The sequence below is a fragment of the Salvelinus fontinalis genome, chromosome 11 (assembly GCF_029448725.1).
Source record: "Salvelinus fontinalis isolate EN_2023a chromosome 11, ASM2944872v1, whole genome shotgun sequence".
In the NCBI taxonomy this organism is placed as follows: domain Eukaryota; kingdom Metazoa; phylum Chordata; class Actinopteri; order Salmoniformes; family Salmonidae; genus Salvelinus; species Salvelinus fontinalis.
Window position 1 is genome coordinate 40060784 of NC_074675.1, and position 27342 is coordinate 40088125.

The window sequence follows — 27342 nt, forward strand, 5'->3', positions numbered from 1 at the left end:
CTGCTCCAATTATTTCTGCCCTGTTGCAATTATACGAGGCTACCCAGCTGTGTTTGACACAAAGCTGGCTTTCAGAGGGCTTACCACCACCAAAAACATAAACAAGATTAGAGACCGTAACCTTTCACATCGACTCATCTCTGACAGCAGAGCCAGTAAGTGGACATTTGGTCTCGCCAGCCGCACCGCCACCGCAAACTATACAAACAAAAAAAAAGATTCACCACAGTGAGGTGCTTAAATGTCTTACTGCAAGGGGCTGAAAGAGAGAAAAAAACAAGTTGCAATGTGCCTCCCCGAATTAGATAACTTTTGCCCGGCACAAAGCAATCTATGATTCTCATCTCAATCAATTCTGTTCATTGGGGGGAGTTGTAGCCACAGGAATGGCACAGAAATATCCCGGGTTGATATCACATTAAAGTTAAAGCCACAGGACCCTGGCAGATTAAGAGCGATTTAAACTGTGTTCTATCCAAATGGCTCCTTATCACCTCTATGTCCTCTGGTCAAAAGTACTACATAGCGAATAGGGTGCCATTTTAGACAAAGACTGCTGCAACAATATCATGACTGCGAGTGCCTATTAATCATTAAGGGTGGGAGTTTAACTGTGAAGGGTCAAACCTGAGCTCATAGTCTAGCCACCTACTGCAGTCTCACATTGCTCCAGTATGATAAGCATGCTCATAAATTCTTTCATCGGTCTAGATGTGAGCTGATATGTAGCCATCCATTTGGCATGTACAGCACTGAATGTTAACAGTTCATCTTGACTGAATTGGTATCCCCCCCCCCCCCATTGTGGTAATTTATGAGACCATGGCCTGTGAATGACTAGGCAGCCCAGATCTAACTGCATGCCTGTGACATCAGTTGCAAGTTAACGAATTACCACAGTGCGAGCAGATGGATGTTCGCCGGTTGAGGTAAAGCCTAGGTATCAGCTTAAGTCTTCAGGTCTCAGCCAAGGTTACTCGTCACTAAAGCACGGTTCATCGAACCACCTCCAACACATAGCACCTAAATAAAAGTGATAACAGCTAAATACAAATCTAACAATCGTTGTACAAATTTCCCTCCATCCATTGTTACAGCTGGGGAAAAATCCTGCTGAGATCTTGCTCTGTACTACAGATGTGACGTGTAGGATGTGATGTGTCTATATGTAGGCTGTGCATAGCCACCAGTTATGGACAAGGCAGATGGAGTGAGCCTTGTTGAACGGATGTGGCTGTCAAACGTCTGGTGAAGAGGACGGGACGTTCAGAGCGCTCTGTCGTACTGATGATAAATGGATGAAATATGGCACCAGTCACCCAGCAGAACCAGTCAATACTACTGAGCAGAGGAATGCTAGAGGGACAATGGGAGACTGTGGACCTTGTTATGGAATGACAAAAATCTAGGGGAGGGCAGTGGGGGGGATATCTTATTCAATACACGTTTCAACAGTCAGCCACTGGTGTACTACACACCCCCACAAACTCGGGGGGGGCACAGGATTTTAGAGGGGGGTGGTCCCCCGGAGGTCAGGCTCCCCAGATGTCTTATGTGTTCATATGCTATGGTAAAAATAATATATATATATAAATAAAATAGGAAATTATCTTTATAAAACTGCACATTTTTCTCTCAGCCCCATGGCCATCCTTGGACCTTGTGGGTGAGCCCTAGTCAATAGTAGTGCACTATATAGGGAATACGGTGCCATTCGGCACAAAGCCATCGTCTGGTTTAAGAATGATAGAGGAAAGCTACCACTTGATACGCAGATTTAATATAGCATTTTTTGGCAAACGCTTAAATGTTTGGTGAACAAACAGGGTCTGTTACAACGTTGGAAGCCAGATCATATTTTCAGGTGAAACCATCATCAGGTTTATCCAATGTAGGGAATACCAGGAAATGCAGGCTTCTACACCACTGTGTCAACCTAAGGTAGGGGTTCTTTGTGGTTTAATCCTCCTCATCCATAACACATCAACATCATTCCTACAGATCTGTAAAGAAATATTGAATTAATCAGAAAACCTGGAGACGTGAACAGACAGAGACAGAGCAAGCCACACAGACACACGTTCCATGTTAGCCCCAGCCAGAAGAGCGTGTGGCCCTCTGACCGTGAGAAGAGAGGCTGCTGGGGGTCTATGAAAGCCTGCTCCAGCCCTTGACTGAAGGTGATAGCTGTGTACAAGGGCGAGTGGAAAAGGCCCCCTTTTCCAGCTCCTCACCCTACGGGGCCCCTGCCTGCGCGCCATCACAGTTATCGGCTGCTTATTATTTGGCTGAATGAGCCGGAGCGGGGCTCCTGGGGGCGCTGCTGACATAATGACTGATTACAGTCTGCGGCTCCCACGAAATCCCAACGTTGCCACCAACAGGCAGGCGGCAGCTCGGCACCGCGGGAGAGGCCAGGGGGAGCGATGACAGCCTAACTGAGCTACCTCTCTACCTGTCACGGCTGACAGAGACGCGGCTGGACACCTGGGTCACTCCGTGCCCATCACGGATTGCCTCGTCACGAACACACTACCTCACGTCTATCCCCAAGTCCAGGTTGACCTATCCGTTTTATGTGGCAACGCTTTCTTTTATTATGACAGGAGACAGGTGGTATACATGATTTGCATGATCCCTCTCTAGCCGCCTTTCAAGTTCCTGCACTCAGGGTTGCCATATCTGCGGTTTTCCAGCAAATTAGGCTACTTTGATAACAATGTCGTGGGTGACAATGTATTGGTCGCAGGTTTTTGGCCTACTTCTAAGTTGCTCTGTGGCCGCCATGGCATAAACAAAAAACTTTTCTATTTCACTGTGACCTGCTGCTGCTGACTATCAGGCAATGAGGCAGGCTGTTGCTGAGTGAGTGAGTGAGTGAGTGAGTGAGTGAGTGAGTGAGTGAGTGAGTAGGGCCGAAGGGGTGGGCGTGTGTGTTGAGAGAGCACTGCAGCCTAGTCCACCATTGGCTGAGTCACGTGAGTGAGAGGAGACAGAGGAGCACGTTCACATCGTGACAGCGTTTTACCAGTTGTAGGTAGTCTATTTAACTTGTTATTATGCATGAGAGGGAATTTGAAATGTAAGTTATGGAACTCCCTCACATGCTTCTGTTATGGGGAAAAGTGCTCAATGAAACTGACATTAAATGTGGAGAATAACATTTGCATTTATTAACATTTGTTGGCCATCAAGTAGCCCGTTCATTTATATGCCATTGTAGGCTACTGTACAGTTGTATACAAGAAATATGTTGACATTACTATATCACTGGAGTCATTGCAAATCAATGTGCCACTTATGTAGTCTACCTGGAGTGGCCTATAACTTCAGTGTATTGCTGTTGTAGTAGCCTTGTGTTATTATGCTATTATTAAATGGCCATGTTCAGTTAATTAAATTGGAAGTTATCAAAACTCTTTCACAATTGCCGATCAGTTCTCATTACACATTAAATTGACGTAAATCAGTCAGATTAAGCTACACGTTAAAACAAATATAAAAACACTGGCTGCTGTTGACAAGCATATTCACTTCACATACATATTCATATTTAATTCAGTGATTGAAAGTACAACCCCATCTTTAGTAGCCTATTCCAGTCGGCTATTGGGAAACACAAGCAATTACCATAGAAAATCGCCAAGCTATTCATGTTGAATAAATTAGTCTGTTGATTTGAACTAAGCAAGCTGCTAAATCGCTCAGTTTACAGCTTGCCTAGGCTACTGTAGACTATCTGAAATAAGACGTAGGCCTACAGAATACCTGCAAACCAAAGTTGAATAACAATCATAAACCCAGATTATACCTATAGAAATGACAAGTCAATCTCACAAAAATTGACCATTTATAACGGCCTGTAGTCTTAACATCTGGTTTGGGATATATACACACGCCACGGCTAACGGCTGTATCCAGGCACTGCGTGTTGCGTCATGCATTATTGCTTAATCATAGCAGTCAAACGAGTTAAAATCCACATCAATTGATGTAAAATGATCTGGCGAGTTTAATAAAGGGCAAATTACCTTTTCAAATGTTTATTACGTCATAGTTCACAAGAAATATTATTTTGATTTAAACAGAATGTGGCTTCTAATGTCGTTACAAGTTACGTTGATATTACTTCTTTATTGGCTCGATAACGTTGGGGGGGAAAGGGTTTATTGTATACATGTGGCAACTCCTGCTCTGAAAAACAACTAATTGAGCTAGTTTTCAGGCCTTTTCGTGCAGGTTTTGAGTGGACATTTTTGCGAGACCTGGCAACCCTGCCTGCACTCTTATGAATGACACACACACACGTAGGCGCGAGTGTCAAAATACGTATGAAAAGAGCACGACAGGGGGGGGCAGGGGGGGTCTGCATTGTCAATGTCAACGTCAACAGCTACCCTTTTCAAATGACAGAGGAAGAAGAACTACCCTGCTTAAGCGCTTTTCAGACGTCGGCTTTTAGGCAGTCAATAAAGTTCAAGGTAAGACAAAAACGGGTCACTTTAAAAAAAAACGTTTTGCTCCAGCAGGTCGCTGCGTTAATCCAGGAATCTCCACATCGAAAGGTGAGAAAGGTCTGGCAGGCAAGATTATTTAGCCAGTTGGCTCCGCAGCACCACAAACTGAAAGGGGAACCTTTCCTTATATACAAACCTGGGTAATTTTCATTAGACACAAAATGTTAGAAAACAGACTGAAACAGGGAGGGACTACCTGACCCTGTCCAATAATAACTGCTCATTTTTTATTCTTACAGTGTGCCTTAATGACTATGATCCTGGTTCAAGGGATGATTGCAGGCACACAGTGGGTGGGACTGGAATAGCCGACATCACTACTCTCATGGGCCAATCGCATGTATCAATGTAAGTGAGTGACTGCTGCAAGGAGCCTCCTGGATAAGGCAGTCTGTCCCGCTCAGTTTATATCCAATCCTATCACTATTGAAATCTATTTGGGCTCAGACAAGTGTAGCTGGAGATAGTGAAATATATTTTTTAAAGATTCACTCGAGATCAGATTCTGATCAAGCGAATGGATTGAGCCCCCTTGAATGTATTGGAAATGTGCATTCTACTAATTAAAAAAGGAGCCTTCCACTCAATATTGTACTGTATATGCATAATTCATAACAGGAATTGTACTACGGCCTATTGGGCTTGATAGAAATGCTTCCATTCATCATTACCTTTTAGATATCGGAGGAAAAAGACAGAAGTGTAAAGGACTTTATTTATCAACACCGTCATATGCCATTTTATGCTGAATGTAGTATTGGAAGCCCTCAGATCATATGGCAGATGGGCTTTTGCTCAAATGGAGCTCTTTATATTGGATTTTCCGGTACAATAACACAGCAGAAGCTTATTTGGTTTTTACTCTGAACATTAGCCTAACAAAACCTAGGTGGCTCACCTCAATGCATTTTGGCCGAATGGTCTGACGATAATGGCATGTGGCTTTTGAGGACATTGTAGTCTTGCAAAAAGATATTACGCATTATACAAGTGTTTACTTCTGGTTATGACACTACATTGTGGATTATCGCCTCAAAAATGGACTGACAAATGGCAATTCATACATTGTACTGTTCTCCTGACTCAAATATGCATTTTGTAACATTTCCACATGCAAATACAGTGCATTCAGAAAGTATTCAGACCCCTTGATTTTTTCCACATTGTTACATTACAGCCTTATTCTAAAATGTATTACGTTTTCCCCTCTCAATATACACACAATACCCCATGATGACAAAGCAGAAACAATTGACATTTGTTAAATTTATAAACAAATTTAAACTGAAATATTACATTCACATAAGTATTCAGACCTTTTACTGAGTACTTTGTTGAAGTACCTTGGGCGGCGATTACAGCCTAGAGTCTTCTTGGGTATGATGCTAAAAGCTTGGCACACCTGTATTTGGGGAGTTTCTCCCATTCTTCTCTGCAGATCCTCTCAAGCTCTGTCAGGTTGGATTGGGAGCATCACTGCACAGCTATTTTCAGGTCTCTCCAGAGATGTTCGATTGGATTCAATTCCGGGCTCTGACTGGGCCACTCAAGGACATTCAGAGACTTGCCCCGAAGCCACTATTGCATTATCTTGGCTGTGTGCTTAGGGTTGTTGTCCTGTTGGAAGGTGAACCTTCACCCCAGTCTGAGGTCCTGAGGGCTCTGGAGCAGGTTTTCATCAAGGATCTCTGTACTTTGCTCTGTTCCTTTCCTCCGATCCTAGTCTCCCAGTCCCTACTGCTGAAAAACATACCCACAGCATGATGCTGCCACCACCATGCTTCACCGTAGGGATGGTGCCAGGTTTCCTCCAAACGTGACGCTTGACATTCAGGCCAAAGAGATCAATCTTGGCTTCATCAAACCAGATCATCTTGTTTCTCATGGTCAGAGTCTTTTAGCTGCCTTTTGGCAACCTCCAAGTAGGCTGTCATGTGTCTTTTACTGAGGAGTGGCTTCCGTCTGGCCACTGTACCATAAAGGCCTGATTGGTGGAATGCTGCAGAAATGGTTGTGCTTCTAGAAGGTTCTCACATCTCCACAGAGGAACTCTGGAGCTCTATGAGAGTGACCATCGGGTTCTTGGTTAGGGAGGTGACCAAGGCCCTTCTCCGATTCCTCAGTTTAGCCGGGTGGCCAGCTCTAGAAAGAGGCTTGGTGGTTCCAAACTTCTTCCATTTAAGAATGATGGAGACCACTGTATTCTTGGGCACCTTCAATTCCGCATAAATGTTTTGGTACCCTTCCCCAGATCTGTGCCTCGTCAGAATCCTGTCTCGGAACTCTCGGAACAATTCCTTTGACCTCATGGCTTGGATTTTGCTCTGACATTCAGTCAACTGTGGGACATTATTTAGACAGGTGTGTACCTTTCCAAATCATGTCCAATCAATTTAATTTACCACAGGTGAACTCCAATCAAGTTGTAGAAACCTCTCAAGGATGATCAATGGAAACAGGATGCACCTGAGTTCAATTTCGAGTCTCATAGCAAAAGGTCTGAATTCTTATGTAAATAGGGCATCGGTTTTCAACATTTTATAAATTTGAGGGAACAAAACTTTTCGCTTTATCATTATGGGGTATTGTATGTAGATTGATGAGGAGTGTTTTTATTTAATCCATTTTAGAATAAGGTTGTAACGTAACAAAATGTGAAACAAGGGAAGGGGTGTGAACACTTTCCCGAATGCACTGTACAGTGCCTTCAGAAAGTATTCACACCCCTTTACGTTTCCACATTTTGTTATAGTACAATGTGGGATTAAAATGAATTTCTTTTTTGACAATGACTTACACAAAATACTCTGTCAAAGAGGGAGAAAAATTTGAACATTTGTAAAAACATATATATATAAAAACACTAATACACTGCGTTTACCAAACATTTGAAACACCTTCCTAATACTGAGTTCCCTCCAATTGCTGCCCATGTTGATGTCCTTTGGGTGGTGGACCATTCTTGATACGGGAAACTGTTGAGAGTGAAAAATCCAGCAGTGTTGTAGCTCTTGACACAAACCGGTGTGCCTGGCACCTACTAACATACACTGTTCAAAGGGCAATTAAACATTTTGTCTGGCCCATTCACCCTCTGAATTGCACACATACACAAACCATGACTCAAGGCTTCAAAATCCTTCTTTAGCCTGGGACTGTCTCCTCCCCTTCAACTACACTGATTAAGTGGATTTAACAAGTGACATCAATAAAGGATCATAGATTTCACCTGGATTCAAGTATTAAACCCCTGTAGTAGATATATTAGAAATCATCTTTGACAGAGATAACAGTTGTGAGTCTAAGAGCTTTGCACACCTGGATTGTAATGTAGTTACAATAGTTCAAATCAGTAAGGATGGTCTGAATGGTTTGTCACTTTGTCATTTAGTAAACTCATAATTCACATCGGTTCCTTGCTCACTCATCAGCATGGAAGGTAGAGTATTTATAGGGTCTTCCGCTTTTCCTATTATGCTGAACAAAAATATAAAACACGACATGCAACAATTTCAATGATTTTACTGAGTTACAGTTCATCAGGCTGTTGTGGCCTGTGGAATGTTGTCACACTTCTCTTCAATCGCTGTGCGAAGTTACTGGATATTGGCAGAAACTACAACACGATGTCGTACATGCCAATCAAGAGTATCCCAAACATGCTCAATGGGTGTCAGATGTCTGGTGAGTATGCAGGCCATCGAAGAACTGGGACATTTTTCAGCTTCCAGGAAATGTGTACAGATCATTGCGACATGGGGCTGCACATTACGCTGAAACATGAGGTGATGGCGGCGGATGAATGTCACGACAATGGGCCTTGGGATCTCGTCACGGTATCTCTGGGGCGGCATACGGTAGAGAAATGAACATTCAATTCTCTGGCAACAGCTCTGGTGGACATTCCTGCAGTGACCATGACAATTGCACGCTCAGACAAAACTTAAGACATCTGTGGAATTGTATTGTGTGACAGAACTACACATTTTAGAGTGTCTTGCTATTGTCCCCAGCACAAGGTGCACCTGTGTAATGATCATGCTGTTTAAATCAGCTACTTGACATGCCACAACTTTCAGGTGGATGGATTATCTTGGCAAAGGAGAAATGTTCACTATCAGGGATGTAAACTAATTTGTGCACAAAATTTGAGAAAAATACATTATTGAGATCTTTTATTTCAGCTCATGAAACCAACACTTTACATGTCGCGTTTATATTTTTGTTCAGTGTGGCAAGCATGCGGAATATCTTTCCCCTATTCACTTCACCTATTTGAAAACATGAAGCGTGGTACTCAGTGTAATGTTGGATTTGCCCCAAACATAAGGCTTTGTATACAGTACATAAAGTTTATTTCGTTGCCACATTTTTTGCAGTTTTACTTTAGTGCCTTGTTGCAAACAGGATGCATATTTTGGAATATTTTTTATTCTATACATGCTTCCTTTTCACTATGTCAATTAAGTTGGTATTGTGGTATAACTACAATGTTATTGATCCATCCTCAGTTATTTCTTATCACAGCCATGTAACTGTTTTCAAGTCACCATTGGTCTCATGGTGAAATCCCTGAGCGGTTTCCTTTCTCTCCGGCAACTGAGTTAAGGATGCCTCTATCTTTGTAGTGACTGGTTATTTGATACACCATCCAAAGTGTAATTAATAACTTCACCATGCTCAAAGGGATATTCAATGTCTGCTTTTCTTCTTACCCCATCTACCAACAGGTGCCCTTCTTTCCGAGGAATTGGAAAACCTCCCTGGTCTTTGTGGTTTAATCTGTGTTTGAAAATCAATGCTATACTGAATGACCATAAAGCTATATGTATGTGTGGGTTAGAGAGATGAGGTATTCATTAAATACAAAAATCATGGTAACCCCTATTATTGCACACAGAGTGAATCCATGCAATTTATTATGAGACTTGTTGAGCACGTTTTTTCTCCTGAACTTATTTAGGCTTGTCATAACAAAGAGGTTGAATACTTGAATCAAGACATTTCGGCTTTAAATGTATTCATTTGTAAAGATATATATATATAAAATATCCACTGACATTATGGGGTATTGTGTGTAGGCCAGAGACAAAAACATCTAACTTTAATCCACTTTAAAATTCAGGCTGTAGCAACAAAATGTGAAAATGGATGTGAATCATTGGCAGTCGGTGCCATTTAAGATTTTTTTATTAGCATGGCCTTACGGCTCCAGGTCATCTACAAGACCCCGCTAGGTAAAGTCCCCCCTTAGCTCGCTGGTCACCATAGCAGCACCCACCTGTAGCACGCGCTCCAGCAGGTATATCTCTCTGGTCACCCCCAAAGCCAATTCCTCCTTTGGCCGCATCTCCTTCCAGTTCTCTGCTGCCAATGACTTGAACGAACTACAAAAATCTCTGGAACTGGAAACAGTTATCTCCCTCACTAGCTTTCAGCACCAGCTGTCAGAGCAGCTCACAGATTACTGCACCTGTACATAGCCCATCTATAATTTAGCCCAAACAACTACCCCTTCCCCTACTGTATTTATTTATTTATTTTACTCCTTTGCACCCCATTATTTCTATTTCTACTTTGCACATTCTTCCACTGCAAATCTACCATTCCAGTGTTTTACTTGCTATATTGTATTTACCTCGCCACCATGGCCTTTTTTTGCCTTTACCTCCCTTATCTCACATAATTTTCTCACATTGTATATAGACTTATTTTTCTACTGTGTTATTACCTGTATGTTTGTTTATTCCATGTGTAACTCTGTGTTGTTGTATGTGTCGAACTGCTTTGCTTTATCTTGGCCAGGTCGCAATTGTAAATGAGAACTTGTTCTCAACTTGCCTACCTGGTTAAATAAAGGTGAAATAAAATAAAAATGTATATTACAGCATATTGGATGGCTATCATTCATATTCCAGCTCAATGTCACATCTATAGGTTTAGCCTACTACATGATACTCAAATTTTCCATGTACCCATCATGAGGTTGCTACAACCTAGCCTATTAATGAACGTTTACAACATAGGCGCAAAGGTCAAGAGAATTGAGTAATTAAGGTCACAGACCCATTCAATACCACCTTGCACACTCTTGCCTGCATGTATCTGGTCTAGGGTGTAATCCTTAATCCAACACTTGCAAATTACAGAATCTATTGGACAAATTCAGATATGTTTACCCGAAACATTTGACCCAAGTTAAACAATTTAAAGGCAATGCTACCAAATACTAATTGAGTGTATGTAAACTTCTGCCCCACTGGGAATGTGATGGAGAAATAAAAGCTGAAATAAATCACTCTACTATTATTCTGACATTTCACATTCTTAAAATAAAGTGGTGATCCTAACTGACCTAAGACAGGGAATTTTTACGAGGATTAAATGTCAAGAATTGTGAAAAACTGAGTTGAAATGTATTTGGCTAAGGTGTATGTAAACTTCTGACTTCAACTGTATGTATGTATGTATGTATGTATGTATGTATGTATGTATGTATGTATGTATGTATGTATGTATGTATGTATGTATGTATGTATGTATGTATGTATGTATGTATACATACAATTCTCGCAACTAAGCGCTCTCCTTCTCTCCCCTTTTCCGTGAACTTCAATGCACAACACATCAGCTGTCTGTGACCAGGCAAAAAAACCTTTCCAAGCCAAACCTTCATATCATAACCGCCTACATAGTTGTCCTGTCATAGTTCTATTAGTTCTAGTTCACTAACGCGTAAGGAAATCCGCTACAATCACATAGCACAGTGTAGTCAGAAAGCAGTTAGACCAGCGGGCCCCGGTGGCAATACATGAATAAAACCAAAAGCTTACCTTGACTTGAGAGTTCCAGCGTTGGATAGCCATATCCAGATCGCTAATATACAATCCCTCTCTGTTTGAGCTGGGTGTTTGAGTAGGCCAAAATATCTAGCTGCATTCGCAAGCTAACTGAACGTTAAAAAATAATAATACAATCAAAAATACAACCAAATATGGCACTCACTCGATCTGTCAGAGCTACATGATTCTGATATTCTAAGCTCTGTTGTGGTTGACCTTAGCTAAGCCTCAGGTGTTCTCCCTCTCACTCTCTGAAATTAATTTATTCAAAACTGTTATCTTGCTCTCCCTTTGATTCAACTACTCACCACATTTTATGCACTGCAGTGCTAGCTAGCTGTAGCTTATGCTTTCAGTACTAGATTAATTCTCTGATCTTTTGATTGGGTGGACAACATGTCAGTTAAGGCTGCAAGAGCTCTGATAGGTTTGAGGACGTCCTCTGAAAGTTGTCATAATTACTGTGGAAGTCTGTGGAAGGGGGTGAGAACCATGAGCCTCCTAGGTTTTGTATTGAGGTCGATGTACCGAGGAGAACAGTAGCTAGCTGTCCTCCATGGTGCAGAACCCTATGGTCCATGGTCAAAATCAGTATATAGGGAGTAGGGTGCCATTTTTTTTACAGATAAAACATGTATTTTAAAATAAAAAATAAACGTGCAGGTGTGGTTGGAAACCCAAGGTGTAGGGTGCCATTTGGGACGCAATTAAGACATTTATCATCTGAAAACCTTTGCGATAACTTGATGGGTGCCATCTGTATTCCTTAGGCATGTGACACATTTGGCATTGTCCATCATTGTACGGTATAGGAACTATACATTGATATTTATGATATGGTGCATGGAACTAAAGCCTTTTTAAACGGCAATTAGTGGTCAGATCGGGAGGTCTCCATGGTTTGGGAGGCATAAATACGAACTGTCGTCGTCATTCATTTGTATGCGACTGGAGGTGCACTTGCTCATTACGGATTCAGACCCAAACCTGCCTTCCAAACAGGCCATAAATTAACCCAAGTCCCTCCATTTAGCAGAAAAAGCCCTGTTTTGTTTGCATCCCCACCACATCTAGTTAAGGAAATAAAACTCCAAACCTAGCAAAGCTTCAATATCAATCTTCTCCTCAGAAAACGTGTCACATTGTAAAATACATATAGACAAATGGATCACACTTTACAGAGTAGTAAAGAGGTTGATGTACTGGGGCTTCGTTGGACTATGTCAGTTTAATAGCTTCTGGGTGCCTTTTAACACCAGGAGGATCATAAGAGACGCTAGGATTCCTTCAAATGCTAAATCGACATTTCAGGAATTATAGCCAGCATATAAATTATTTCACATCAATCTTTTTCACACTCACACGTCAGGTCGCACATACAGAAATAACTACCAAACTTAAACCTTCTGATTTGATTAATTCCTGTTGTGGGAGGACTAGGTGAATCAAAGTGGACTGATTTTAATAAACCAATGGAACTAGCAAGTTTCTTTCATATGGTAACTGAATATAATTGTGTATATCACATATCACATACACGTACAGTTCTACACATTGTTCAATAATGCCATACAATAAACGTATAACTGGTGAGAAAAGAAGTTGCTCGTGTACTAGTCCTTCTAGTGGGTTTTACACCTTCGTAACTAACATTTGATTACTCCGAATGACACCATCACTTCAGATGAATTTACCTATTCCAGGATACACTAGATGTCCACATACTTTTGGTCATCTGCTCTTCGAACATCTCATTGCAAAATCATGGGCATTGATATGGAGTTGGTCCCCCCTTTGCTTCTATAAGAGCCTCCGCTCTTCTGGGAAGGCTTTCCACTAATGTTGCTTCCATTCAGCCACAAGAGCATTAGTGAGGTTGATGTTGAGCGATTAGGCCTGGTTCGCAGTCGGCGTTTCAATTCATCCCGAAGGTGTTCAATGGGGTTGATGTCAGGGCTCTGAGCAGGCCAGTCAAGTTCTTCCACACCGATCGACAAACCATTTCTGTATGGACCTCGCTTTGTGCACGGAGGCATTGTCGTGCTGAAACAGGAAAAGACATTCCGCAAACTGTTTCCACAAAGTCGGAAGCACAGAATTGTCTAGAAAGTCATTGTATGCTGTAGCGTTAAGTTCCCACTTCACTGGAACTAAGGGGACTAGCCCGAAACATGAAAAACAGCCCCAGACCATTATTCCTCCCCACCAAACTTTACATTTGGCACTATGCATTGGTACAGGTAGTGTTCTCCTGGCATCCGCCAAACCCAGATTTGTCCGTCAGACTGCCAGATGGTGAAGCGTGACTCATCACTCGAGAGAAGGTATTCCCACTGCTCCAGAGTCCAATGGCAGCGAGCTTTACACCCCTCCAGCTGACGCTTGGCATTGCACATGGGGATCTTAGGCTTGTGTGCGGCTGCTCGTTCATGGAAACCAATTTCATGAAGGTACCGACGAACAGTTCTTGTGCTGACGTTGCTTAAAGAGGCAGTTTGGAACCCGATAGTGAGTGTTGCAACCGAGGACAGATTATTATTTATTTTTTACACACTACGTGCTTCAGCACCCGGCAGTCTCGTTCTGTAAACTTGTGTGGCTTATCACTTTGCGGCTGAACCGTTGTTGCTCCTACATGTTTCCACTTCACAATAACAGCACTTGCAGTTGACCGGGGCAGCTCTAGCAGGGCAGACATTTTACAAATTGACTTGATGGAAAGGTGGAATCCTATGACGGTGCCACGTTTGAAGTCACTGAGCTCTTTAGTAAGGCCATTCTACTTCCAATGTTTGTCTACGGAGACACATGGCTGTGTGCTCAATTTTATACACCTGTCAGCAACGGCTGTGGCTGAAATAGCCTAATCAACTCATTTGAAGGGGTGTCCACATATATATAAGTATATATAGTGTACATCAATAGAAACCCTAAAAGGTCACCCTATTTAATCAAAAGGAGGGCTCTTCTAAGACACTACTGTAGGTAAAAGGTCACACTCAATAAATCTACAGCAACACTCATCACGTCAAGCTTCTATTCCTATTCCATAAATCCATCTGCTATTGTCAGTTACAGTAGGCCTATGAACAACAATTAAATAGACGACGACAGCTCTGAATTGTATTTCCTTTCCATCTGAAGGGATTAAGGAAGCATGTCCATTTGTGAAGGCGGCGGCACTCGAAACTACAAAGCAAATACATCACATTCAGAGTCTGAGATATCTGGTGTGAGGTTTGAGTTGTAAATTGTAACGCTGCTCAGACTAACTGTTTTGACCCCCCCAGGGACAAGTTAAGTGGCAAATTGAAGGTGGAAGGGAGGTAGCAGATTATTGAAAAACTGCAGGCTCAGGGAAAGTCAACGAGCAAAGAAATTTGACTGGGTGGGGGGGGGGGGTACATAATTGGTCATGCTGGGGCCAAGCGCACGCCACACGGGTCGAGCTCTGCCCTCGCTGACATGCCACCCTCGTAGGCTTTTATTCAAATTGAATGCATAAATTACTTGAATTAATGTGACGTGGCACCGGAACTCGGGAAAGATGGCCGACGGGCTATTTTTATGTGTATCATTTCCCGTCTTTATTGGATGGACCGCAACAGCATAACGGGTTTCATTGTAGCAGTCATCTAATCAACGGGGGCCAAGTTGATTTAGAGTGATTTTATGTTCCATGATGGTCACATTCCCTAATTTTCTCTCTGCCTCTGACTCAACCCATAAGTTTCCAGTGCATTGTTTGAATGACAAGCCTACTGGAAGCAGCTATGACAATTCCATGACTATGACAATTCATAAGCTGCTCTTTTAAAACACTGCAAACTTATGGGCATGAAATCCCCCACAACTCCATCCCGCCTAAAAGCGGTCGATCATCGGCCCCTACTAGGGCTGTGATGGACGCGTAATTTTGGATGACAGTTATTTGCCAGCCAAATGACCGCGGTCACCGTTAACTATCGTTCTAATTTTAAGACGCAAATTCTCTCCTCCTGACTACATGTGCTGCCATAGAAATATAATGAATAGAATGGGCATCCAGATTCAAATCAATGATGGCATAATAGTGGACTGTCGGCCATTGCAAGTGTACCCACAGGAGCAAAGCAGTAAGTAAAAGCCGGAAATGTACACCAATACGAGCTGTGATTTGTTGATCAGGTCAACTGACACTACAAAAAATATATTCCATTGCATGAGCTACATCACTTTAACAATTTGAATGAACATTCTAGATTACTAAGGAAATGATTGCATCACTATACCAGGCAGCCACTGCGAGTGTACCCATTAGTTTACCAGTCAAATTGACAGGGTTAGAGGTTCCAAGCACATTTCCAGTCATTCTAGTTCTATGTGTGCTGCTGCAGGGAGGAGGGTGTTGCTTAGGCAACTGAAAACCTTGCTTGTTTCAGCAAGGAGCAACAAAGTTTCATCACGTTGTTAAGATTCCACGTTAAGATTCCACGTTACCGCAGAAACTGATTTCATTTTTATGGTCTTCAACCATAACCATCGTTACACGGTAAATTGTGCCAGCCCTAGACCCTACCCTCGTACCCTCTTCCCAACCGCATTTGGGGGCAAACTCAGCAAAGAGAAAGGTGCTGGAATGAATTTGATAATCCCTGTCATAAGGGAGAAGAATGGGGTTATTTGAGGATAATGGATGGGTTAGCAAATGAGAGGGATGGTGGGATGAATGCATGTCTTCTATCACACTCACATTGCCACACACCGCATTATTCTCCTCAGTCTGACAATAGAAAATAAAAAAATAACACTACGTGACTCATAGGGCACCAAATGTATGTGTCTGTCCGTCTGTCTGTGTGTGCTTGTGTTTTAAACCACTCAGAAACCCTTAAGAGCTCAAAACCTTTCCAGTTCCATCTTTTGTGTGGTGCCAAACGCTGATGCAGAAGCACTTAACTTGTACCACAATAACCCCTGTCATCTCACTACTCTGACCCTGCAAATCGCCCGCCTTCGATATATAGAGCCACGGCTACGGGCCTCAAATATGCCTTTTGTCACTTCCTGAAAGCAAACCTTGGCCTTAATGGCTCTTATGTTCTGTATCGTGTCCATGGTGTTTCCTCTAGGCCTTTTCTTTTAAAACACTCAAACACTTCGAGGTCATCCCTTTTTCCGAGCTGCAGCATCAAGCATCCAATTGCACGACCCTATCTTTCAAACATGTCAATCGAGGAAGGATCCACCACAATGCTCTGGACACCTCAATACTGCCTCATTTTCTACCGGACTTTCCTTTTGTTGACAGTTTGTGAAAGCTTTTCACCCCAACCTTTCTGTCCGAGCTCTTTGTAGCCCAGGACACTGAAAGTGTTGAGAGAGACGTGCCTCAAAGGACCTTTACTTTCCACGGCCATGGTTCTTTTCTTTTCTGCCACTCTTTTCTTCTTCTGTCACATTCCTGCCACAGACGAGTCCTGGCAGACCGGCTTGTCTCACCTTAACAGCATGATCACTCCTGTCCTGGAGACCCCAGAGAGCCAAGGCCCTCACACTAACAGCAGGGGCCTTTTTGGCCTACATGAGTGTGTGTGTGTGTGCGTAAGAGAGTCGGGCAGGTAGCCTAACTGTTGTTTCCTTGGCATCTGTCATTCTACCTGGTTGTATGCAAGGATTTAGCCAAGCCTGGCTATTTGTACCCATAAAGGACATGATTGATTGCCTGGCTACCCAAACTCCTTGCTTCGGCCAAATGCCACGGACCTTAGTTTCTTCTCCGCAATGAGTCTAGATCTGAATACCTCCGACGATTTCTAGAACACAAACATTCTAACCGTTCTGATTGGTCCCAGAAACCAATGTGTTGGACCAGAGCCAGGACACACGTAGGTCAAACTGCATTTCAAAAATGTGTCATTGGTTTCGATACTCTGATTGGTTAGAGATGATCTCATCGCTGATGACTTTGTACAACACCCCTCATTTTGACATCACCACAAACAACTTCAACGATGGCCGTCTCAGACTACAGTATGTAACGAACGATGGAGCAGCAGCAGAACTCATTGAGTTGTCAGGCAATATGATCGATGCTACGCTAGCATTTCTAAAGCCTTTATTCTAGGTAGAATCACAAATGTCTAACAATGCAACCGCCAGCTGCATGCGGCAATCCGTAGGGATCCAAGGTCAATTTTGACAATCATACATTTACCCCCTCATGCCATCCAGCAACCCAAAAATCTATTCCAACACCAATTTTGGCAATGACCAAATTGGTTGAAAATTCCAAGCCACATTTGGTGTGACCTAAGTGTTATTTTGGTTTGTCAGGGAAGCATTGAAGGGGAGGGGGGCAAAAAACACAATTACCAGGTGCTGCTGGCTTCGCCTCTCTTCCTGTAATTGTTTTTCTGGCTTCTATAAAGAAACTAATTTCCCTCATTAAACACAATGTACATGGAGACAGAAGGCAGTCGGTGCAGAAGCCACAATGAACAAATGGCTTTTGATTGAAGAACAGATGATCGTACATGCAGGCGCCGAGATGAATATGAATTTCACCCCCGAAACCAGTTTGTACATGTACCTGAGCAATAAGATGCATATACTGTTACATGAGCCATGTCCCGCACCCAAACAGGCAAAGGAAAATAGATTGAGGTGATATTCCACCAGTTAGTGATCAAACCACTTCAACACTCCCCCTTAATAGCTTCCCTTACTGTACCTCAAGCAGCAATGTTGTCTTAGGGCTGAATGTGATGTACAGGACGTGTCCATTGATTTTGTTCAAAGACGACTCATATTCAGATAAATCACAACCTCTCATCCTAAAGCTATCAACTAATTTGAGCTCTGAAAATAATTAAGGCCTAGTCTGTAGCAAGAGGGAGATTAGAGTGAGACCGTGAAAGTGTGAGCGCCACAATTTACAGACATCTAAATACCCTCCATAGCCTAGTAGCCTCTAGCCTTTGTAGGCTATTCAAATCGATACAAGGACAGTACTTTTTAACTCCAGCAAAAGCCTTAATTTACAACAGAGCAGCTATTAAGTCATATCCTATACAGTTCAATCGATGAAGAGAATTGAAGAGCTCATGTCTCGATTCATACTATAATGGCAAATGTGATTCCACCTGCTGCGTATTCATGTTCAAAATGAAAGAACAAATCACATTAATCAAATAGACTTTATGAAAACGCAAATACACTCACTGAGAACTAAGACAGTGCATTTGGAAAAAGGGAGAAAAAGAAAATGGAAAAACAGCCCACAAAATGAGATTGCGTCAGAGGACGAAATGCAATGGCAGCCCATGTGGAAGTAGTCAGGATTGGTTTTGGTGAAACCAAAGTTCACTGAGGACACCAAATTTACCCATATCATTAAAAATTGACGCCATTCGCGGGAATGTGAGGCAACAAATAGAGGGGAGGGCTTACATCATGAGAGCAATATAAAAACACAGAGGCTCTGTCCAGAGAGACAATGCAGAATAAAGACCTCCAAGTGGAGCTGGCAAGAGCCGTTCCAACCTATACACACACACACATCATGCGGGTTAAGAGAGATAACCAGTTGTTGCGTAGTTGTTAGAGAAACGTCTCAGTAAAACCATCTTTGTCAAGACCACAAAACGAAAGACAATAAAGACGAGGGAAAACAGCCATCCTGAAGGGTAAACCATTCATAAAAAAGGTACTATAACCCTTTATTAAGGACCTGTATAATGCTTCACAAACCATTCATAAGCAAATGTCATACTAAACAGTAAAAGGGTATTTAGCATTTGGCAATGCATCAGATAGATGTAAGTACTGGTTATATCATTACAACTTAATTGTATGACTTTGCTTACAAAGCACATAGGCCTTCGAAGGTTTTATGATGTCTTTGTTAAACCTTTGTTGTTCGAGCAACATCATTGCGGGACCTTGTCAGCTGCATATCCTGTTTACAACAGCTGTTCACTAAAACATTAGGCTCTCAGTAGGTAGCTATCTGCCTGGCTTGTAAACATGGGTGGGACCACCTGGTTAGAATTAAACATTGATAACCATCCACCGCACCGTTGATTCAAATAACTGCTTATTAAACCCAATTAAATAATTACTTCCAAATTTGATTATTTTAGGCCTAGATTGATCAAATCAATGTGTTTTAGCTAACTGCCCAAAAACGCTCCCTTTCCTTTATTTATATGTACCAGTTTGATTGAATTCCAGCCCAGAACGAATAGATCAAGTTTGGTTTAGTGAAAAACCACCCACTAAGCCTTAGAACACCTAAAGCAGTAATGTCCATAGGGTACCACTGATTGTTTTCACACAGGTAAGGGCTTCTGAGTGGCGCAGTGGTCTAAGGCACTGCATCTCAATGCTAGAAGTGTCACGAGACCCTGGTTCGATCCCAGGCTGTATCACAACCGGACATGATTCTGAGTCTCATAGGGCAGCGCACAATTGGCCCAGGGTAGCCCGGTATTGTAAAATAAGAATTTGTTCTTTACTGACTTGCCTAGTTAAATAAAGAATCGAAGTACCAGCTCTGGGGTGCTGTGTGACTCCCTAATTTCCTTTTTTTTGGCAATAAAAGGCAGTTTACAGACAGAGAAACTGTGGCTACTGACAGGATTATCAATTTTCCAGACATGTTGACTTTACTGCATAAGCGGTTGGCTAAAATGAATTAGGCCAGACATCCAGAATGCACTGCAATGGGGCGGCACCACAATAAGAGGTAAATCAAGGTCAGCATCTCTCAATATAGTCAAAAGTAAAATCCGTCAGACATTCCGCCATTGGGACACTTTGTCCACAGCTGTGGAGCAAATATTATGAAGAACGACATGGCATTGGATAAGCAAAGACAAGATACATTGAAAGTAAACTACAGGTTGACATCCAATTAGACAGAAAGCTTCAACTGTCCTCTCGTTATTCCTCTTGGGGGAGAATGTCAAGGTCTTCGCCGTCTGAGGTAGATGGCTGTGTTAGTTTTGTTGTGGGCATGTTTACCGTACACCCACCACATTGACGATATTGCTGTAATCACGTGTCACCGCCTTGGGAGCACTTCACAGATGATGAGACAGAGTCAGCGACAAAGAGATTGTGCGCTAGTAGGCCTAGCCCTGGGTAGAATGGCTGGGAAATAACGCACAAACGATCTACGGTACTGTTATCTGATGGGACGGATTCAAAATAAAGGAATGTTACCGACTCGGATCCTAATTGGAATGTTTTATGTCGCACAATAGCCAGTCACTCCTGATAGTCCATTCCATTTCAAATTCAAAATGGCATTGCGGACAAAATAACAAAACATATTGAAATGAGACAAAAGACAACTAAGATCACTGCTGTGGAGGGTTAAGAAAAGTTCTGATCAAAATGTTAGCCTAGCTACCGCTGCCAGTTTAGATTTAATATGCACGAATCAAAGCGTATCTACAGTGTTTGTCCAACACCAGCAATTTCCAGACAAGAGCCTATAGAAGCATGTAAGCTTCATGGTAGTAAGGCAGAGGTAGGCAGAGGTGTTCAGAGCTGTTGTTGATAGGCCTACCTCGGGAATCACAATGTAAAATCCATCACTACATGAGTTGAAATGCATAATGTTATAGCAATGTAACACAACATATAACCTATGCTCTTTGTGCAAGTGATGTTTGATAAATAAATATATAAATTAGCCCAACATGCATTCTTTGGAATGAGATGATCAACATAAATGTAACCAATTCTGGTTGCTCATAAGCCTACAGTTCCTTTCTGGTGAGATGCAGAAGTGCCCCACTGCTCTGTTACTGCGTCAGTTTTTCCCCTTTAACTTGCATGGTGGCACTAAAAATTGTCAGAATTCCAAATGCAGGAAATTTGCCTATAAACTCCATCCATTTTCCCTTGAACATCTTATTGTATACAACCCCTGTTTCAAGCAGACATGGCATGTACGGGAATACCTGAACGGTTTTGCAGTGTATCCAACACAAACTTAATTCATTGCAATACATTCATCATCCAACTTCACATTGCTTTTGCGCAATGTAAAAATCGGTGCACATCCTTTCAACATGCTCTGAAAGAAAGGTAATGAATGGAGAAACGCACCTTGCACGAGCATAGTTCCAACCATTCCCTTCACAATAAACCATGATGCACCAAACTATTTGAAATGTAAGCATAGGTTCTCGTGTTTGGCTAGAGCAGGACGGACGCGCTCATTGAAAAATGTCTATTGTCTTTAATTAAGTGACGCTCGTTAATCACCGCAACAGACACCAAAAAGTATCGATATCCTGACTAAGCAATTCATTGCAAACTGCATAGCCAATAAATAATGCCGACAAGTTTATTTAAAAGTCTAAGTCTAGCACCATTTTTTGGGGGGGGGATACAGCCTAGCATATAACATCACTAGCCTACACATTGCATTGAACACTCAGCGTTGTCGCAAATATTGGATATATGAGAAACTGCAGGTAGCCTAATTGAAGTGCATATGCGCATCAAAATATAGATGCAGATGAAGCTAAAATCATATAGTCTACATTTTAGTAGAATATTCTTACCGTGTTTTAGAAGATGATACCGGTGAAAACGATTATACCCTTCAAGTAGTCATCCCATTGAAAGTGTAAGTCATAAAATTGCTCACACAATATTGTCTTTCCCCAATGGATAGGCTATCGTACTTGCGCACTGAAAACCATGCAGATTTCAATCTACTCAGATGATCGAGGGAAAAGAACGCGATTCCCAATAATTATTTCGAATAACTCCGTTAAGGCTATAGCCTATTCTTTCACGAGTCCGGTAAGTTAATAGAAGAGCTGGAAATGTCTGTAGTATGATCCGTGTAGCCTATAGGCTACTGATGATATTGCGGGAGAAAGCCTACACAAGGAGCCCGTTCTATCTAGATGTCAATCCCTCAACAGTGACACACGTCCTCTTTTGTGCAGTAGCTAGGCTACATCATGTCCTAAAGAAAAAGCTCAAAGGCGTAACATGTTATGCCAACAAAAACAAAAAAAAGAGTATCCAAAATAATGTATTTAGCCTCTTGTTAGAAAAGGTCCACGGCAAAGAACTCGAGAAATTGTTTCCAAAGCTGAGCTCTCGGCGCATGACAAACCAAATTCGGAGCACTGCCTGAGAGAAATGCGGTCTTGACTCGACTCAAGGTAGAATGCGAGAACGGCGAGAGGCAAAACTCGGATCTGGATTGACGCTCACAACATATACTCGGGCTCCACCTAGCAGTAAAGATGGGATAAAAATGCAACCCAACTACCTACGCCGCCTCTACCTGTATCATGCTTAAATTACTCATGTCAAAGTCATATTACATTTTGTCAGGAAAATATTTATGTGTAACAGACGGCCTTACCAGACTAAGTGCGTCCTAAAACTACTTGGTAAGGCTGTGGAAACGAGGCAATTGTCAACTGCTAGCAACACCGTAGGCATCTACTGATCGGTATAAACCTGTCAAATTCTTAGTTTGCACCTTTATAAAGCTGTAGGCTAATACACCGTTTTAAGATTGCTTGAAATTGTGTGACTGTGAATGTTTCCAATCTCGAAAATGTAAAGATTCAGATTATGAATTGATGAATGGTTTCCAAATCAATCACCAATAGCAGTCTTTCTTTTACATACACATGTTTGAATATCAATGATGTGTAGACTTTGATAGTGACGCACATTCATATTAAGTATACTGGTACACCTTGAACTAGTGCAGACAGTGGTACATTTTTCAACGGGGCTTGCATTTGAAAAGATGAATCGTTATCTTTAGCCGGCACTGCTTGCTATGCACCCCAGATGCAAATGGTTTCTGCAGTTAGTGAGCTGACCAAAACTGGATGTCATTACTGTACAGATGTAGGATCTTAATTTGATCACTCTTTTGTTGCTGAAAATGTAATGTTCCTGCACAGCAGAAAATCCAAACTTGTAGTTTATTCAAGGTTTAAAAAGTTTGTAATTTCCACTTTAAAATGTCATTGGATTTGCCCTAAGGAAAAAAGGTATCAGCCCTCACAAAAAAAGGTACACTAGCCTAATTATAATCCACATAATAATTCACATTTCTTGTTGCTGCAGAATTATTTTCCTGCTGTAGTAGTCTGGCTTAAACTAAGAGCCTACATCTGTACCAGTGTTTGAAAACCCTGGTTGCTAGCTTCTGTGTGGCTATACGCTCCCCTAAAGTATTTATTTGGACAGTGAAGCTAAAACTTTTAATTTGGCTCTCTACTCCAGCATTTTTTATTTGAGATCAAATGTTTCATATAAGGTGACAGTACAGAATGTCACCTTTTATTTGAGGGTATTTTCATACATCTGTTTACCCTTTTAGAAATTAATGCACTCTATGTATCTAGTCCCCGATTTGAATACGTTTTCTTTTTCTCATAATTATTTGGACAAATTCACTTATAGTGTATTAAAGTAGTCAAAAGTGTAGTATTTGGTCCCGTATTCCTAGCACGTAATGACATCAAGCTTGGCTCTGCAAACTTGTTGGATGCATTTGCAATTTGTTTTGGAATGTGTTTTCCCAATAGGAACTGAATGATGAATAATTGATTGTGTCATTTTAGAGTCACTTTTATTGTAAATAAAAATAGAAGATGTTTCTGGATCAGATCTGAACACTTCTACTATGTGGATGCGACCATGATTATGGATAATCATAAATGAATCATGAATAATGATAAGTGAGAAAATTACAGAGGGACAAAGATCATACCCCCCCCAAAAAATGCTAATCTCCCCTGTTATTGGTAATAGGGGAGCATGTTTTAGGGGGAATGATCTTTGTGCATCTGTAATTTTCTAACTCGTCATTATTCACGATTCATTCATGATTATCCATAATCATGGTCGCATCCAGATTGATGTAGAATTGTAAGGAAACATATTCTATTCTTATATACAATAAAATTGACTCCAAAATGACTCATTACATTATTTACCATTCATTTATATTCTACGTTAGAATTATGTTGTGCATAATCTGAAACACAACCAAAACAAACTGCAAATGCATCCAAGACGTTGGTAGAGTCACAAGCTTGATGTAGTCATTGGGTACTAGGAATATGGGAACAAATACTCAACTTTTGACTAAACTGAATACACTATTAGTGAATTTGTCCTAATACTTATGACACCTTCATATGGGGGATTAGAACATATAGCACATTCATTTCTAAACAATAAAACAGATATGTATGAAAATACCCTCAAATAAATGGTGACATGGTGTACTGTCCCCTCATGTGAAACATATGATCTCAAATAAAAAACACTGGAGTGTAGAGACAAATTAAAAGTTTTAGCTTCACTGTCCAAATAAATACATGTAAGAGTGTATATAGCCTATAGCTGTAATATAGTGCTGCCATCTTGAGTGCGTTAAACAATACATGAAAACGGCCTGCACAAGAACATTTTCCACAAACAATCATGTGAATGTCATACCACTTATGAAAATATCACCACATCTGAGATCTTGTACCATCACACATTTCAGAGACACAAATGAGACCGAGACAGTTTAATAGTATAGGTCTCCATGTAACACCACAGCACATAAGGTTACGTCCCAAATGGAATCATATTCTCTATAGTACACTACTTTGCAACAGAGCCCTATGAGCCCTGGTCAAATGTTGTGCAGTAAATAGAGAATAGGGTGCCAATTGCAGGAGGAGAGATTGAGAGAGACAGAGAGGCGTGCGTCCTGCTGCTGCATCATGTTACTAACTCAGGCCCCCTCCGCCACACTTGCAGCCTTACCACTGGGCACAGATGTCAATATAACATCTATTCCACGTTTGTTTCAACGTAATTGAATTGAAATGAAGTGGAAACAACGTTGATTCAACCAGTGTGTACCCTATGTGGTATGGTGATTATGGAGCTGTAGTGACTAGATTTGGAATAGTGAGCTTCATTGAGTGGAGGATACCATTATTGAGTCATTTGTGAATAGACAAGGGCGCATTTAAATGTATTATTACTTGTAAACACGACCATTGAGTTACTGGACAATGTATAATTGCGTGTGTGTTCCTGCCAAATACAGCTACCAACAGCGGGGTTTACCAACACAGACAGTTAAGCACCTGAGACACTATCATAAATGAACATCATAAAGTGATACATAGCACCATAAAAGCTCAATGCACAAACTTAACATGCCGCTGCGAAACTATGCCAAATATAAAGCTATTTAGGAAAATGAAGCCTTATGGGGAGACGAAGGAAACCCAACAAAGTAGGACACAATCTCATTATGCTTCCAAGCAATTTCATCTTGAGTGTTGACTCTTTAATAGTACTGAATGCTTAAAGTGCTGAAACAACTGGAAGCTTAATTGTCTACTTAATGCGGTAAAATATGTGAATGCGCAGTTGTTTTTGCATTCTTTACAGAGGGTTGTTTTAGATTTCGATTTTTAACATCAGTATCAAGATAATGAACCTAGTTTATGCTACAGGGCCATAATTGTTAGGCCTTTGAGACACTATGTTGGGTTACTACTTTCTTACTAATTGATTGTAGGCTTTTAAGTAAGCACAATTGAATATTATGTTTTCATGCTTGCTTTAGGCCTACTTTCTTAAGGCCTGAGGTAGTGCACATAAAAGTTCTGTTGACATTTGGAAGGCCTACCGACAATTACTCTATACTGTTAACCACCATGTAGCCTACTTTACTCACATGCAAATGGGTGGAAACATGGTTAAGTGTTAACATGTCAATATTGCCGAACGAATTTGCGAAAAAACAATGCAGTTTGTAGTCTGATGCTGACAGTCAATCGCCTGGCTGATGCAAACCACTTGGTACACAGCCAGGAAGAGCTGTGACGCTACTGAGCACTAATCATTCTATTTTCAACTGATTATGGCAAAGGCCGAGTATGCTTATCTTAATCGGCGAAAACTCATAATCGAAGTAAGCTTACTGCGATTAAAACAACTGGTTTTCTGAGCAATCTTTAGAGTTATTAGGACATGTAAAGAGTTTAATCGCCGTTCCAGTTGTGTATTTAATCTGCGCATGTGCCAGCACCAGGTAGCGCATCCTTCCATCTTATGGGCAACTGAAGTGAGTTTGGGAAAAACTTAAAGTTTGCATCTTGTAAATAGTTTTCACATACATACGGTATATGTCCAAACTCAGAATCAAATAGTATTTGCAAAAATAACATGGTCACTGTGTTAGAACGTTTATTTTGATTTGCTATTCCCTGCATTTAAAAAAAAGTTCCATCAGTTGCCTGATTTCAGATGTGTCCACGTAAACAGGATTATTTGGGAAATCGTTCTTCTTGCAATGCATGTAAACGTTTTAAACAAGCTATTATATTAACATACCGTGCTCACTGGTCTGGACAGGAACCAGTGAGAAAGACAGAGGAGTACCAATCGGTAAAAAAAGCACAGCCCCCTCTGGTGTCAGCCAAACTAGACAGTTATAGTTGCGCCTTAATCACTCTTCGAACACACCAAAAGTGTCATGCATTTTGGTACACCAGAATTACATTCATTTCCAATGAAACGCTGCATTTGCAGCATACATATTCAGATGATGCTGCATACTATTTTGCGCAAAACACTATTGGTGTGTTTGAAGCATCATTGCGCAAAATAGAACGTATCATCATCAAGATATGTGTGCAACAAAAATTCAACATTCACCTTCTGCTACGATTTCTGTTAAACCGTCTACCCATACAGTTTGACGCATAGGATTAATAAATCCATAGTATGCACCACACAGAACGCACTGCAAGGCAATGCTGCAAGGCAAACCCAGCGTTCCATTGGGGACGAATGTACTTCTGGTGTACCAAAATGCAATGATGCTGTCGGTGTGTTCGAAGCGTCTGCAACGCAATGCTGCAAGGCAAACGCAGCGTTCCATTGGGGATTCATGTACTTCTGGTGTACCAAAAATACAATGA

The 27342-nt window shown here is 41.4% G+C and overlaps 1 protein-coding gene across 19 annotated transcripts in view; it reads right to left on the reverse strand.

The window, feature by feature from the left end:
- The window catches only part of LOC129865730 (adhesion G protein-coupled receptor L3-like), a 306636-nt gene extending 284106 nt beyond the window's left edge, over positions 1-22530 (reverse strand). For all 19 annotated transcript variants that reach the window (XM_055938713.1, XM_055938710.1, XM_055938701.1 and 16 more), the window contains exon 1: positions 21922-22530. The gene's annotated coding sequence lies outside the window, so the exon portion shown is untranslated. The remainder of the gene's footprint in view (positions 1-21921) is intronic.
- Between the last annotated feature and the right edge of the window lie 4812 nt (positions 22531-27342).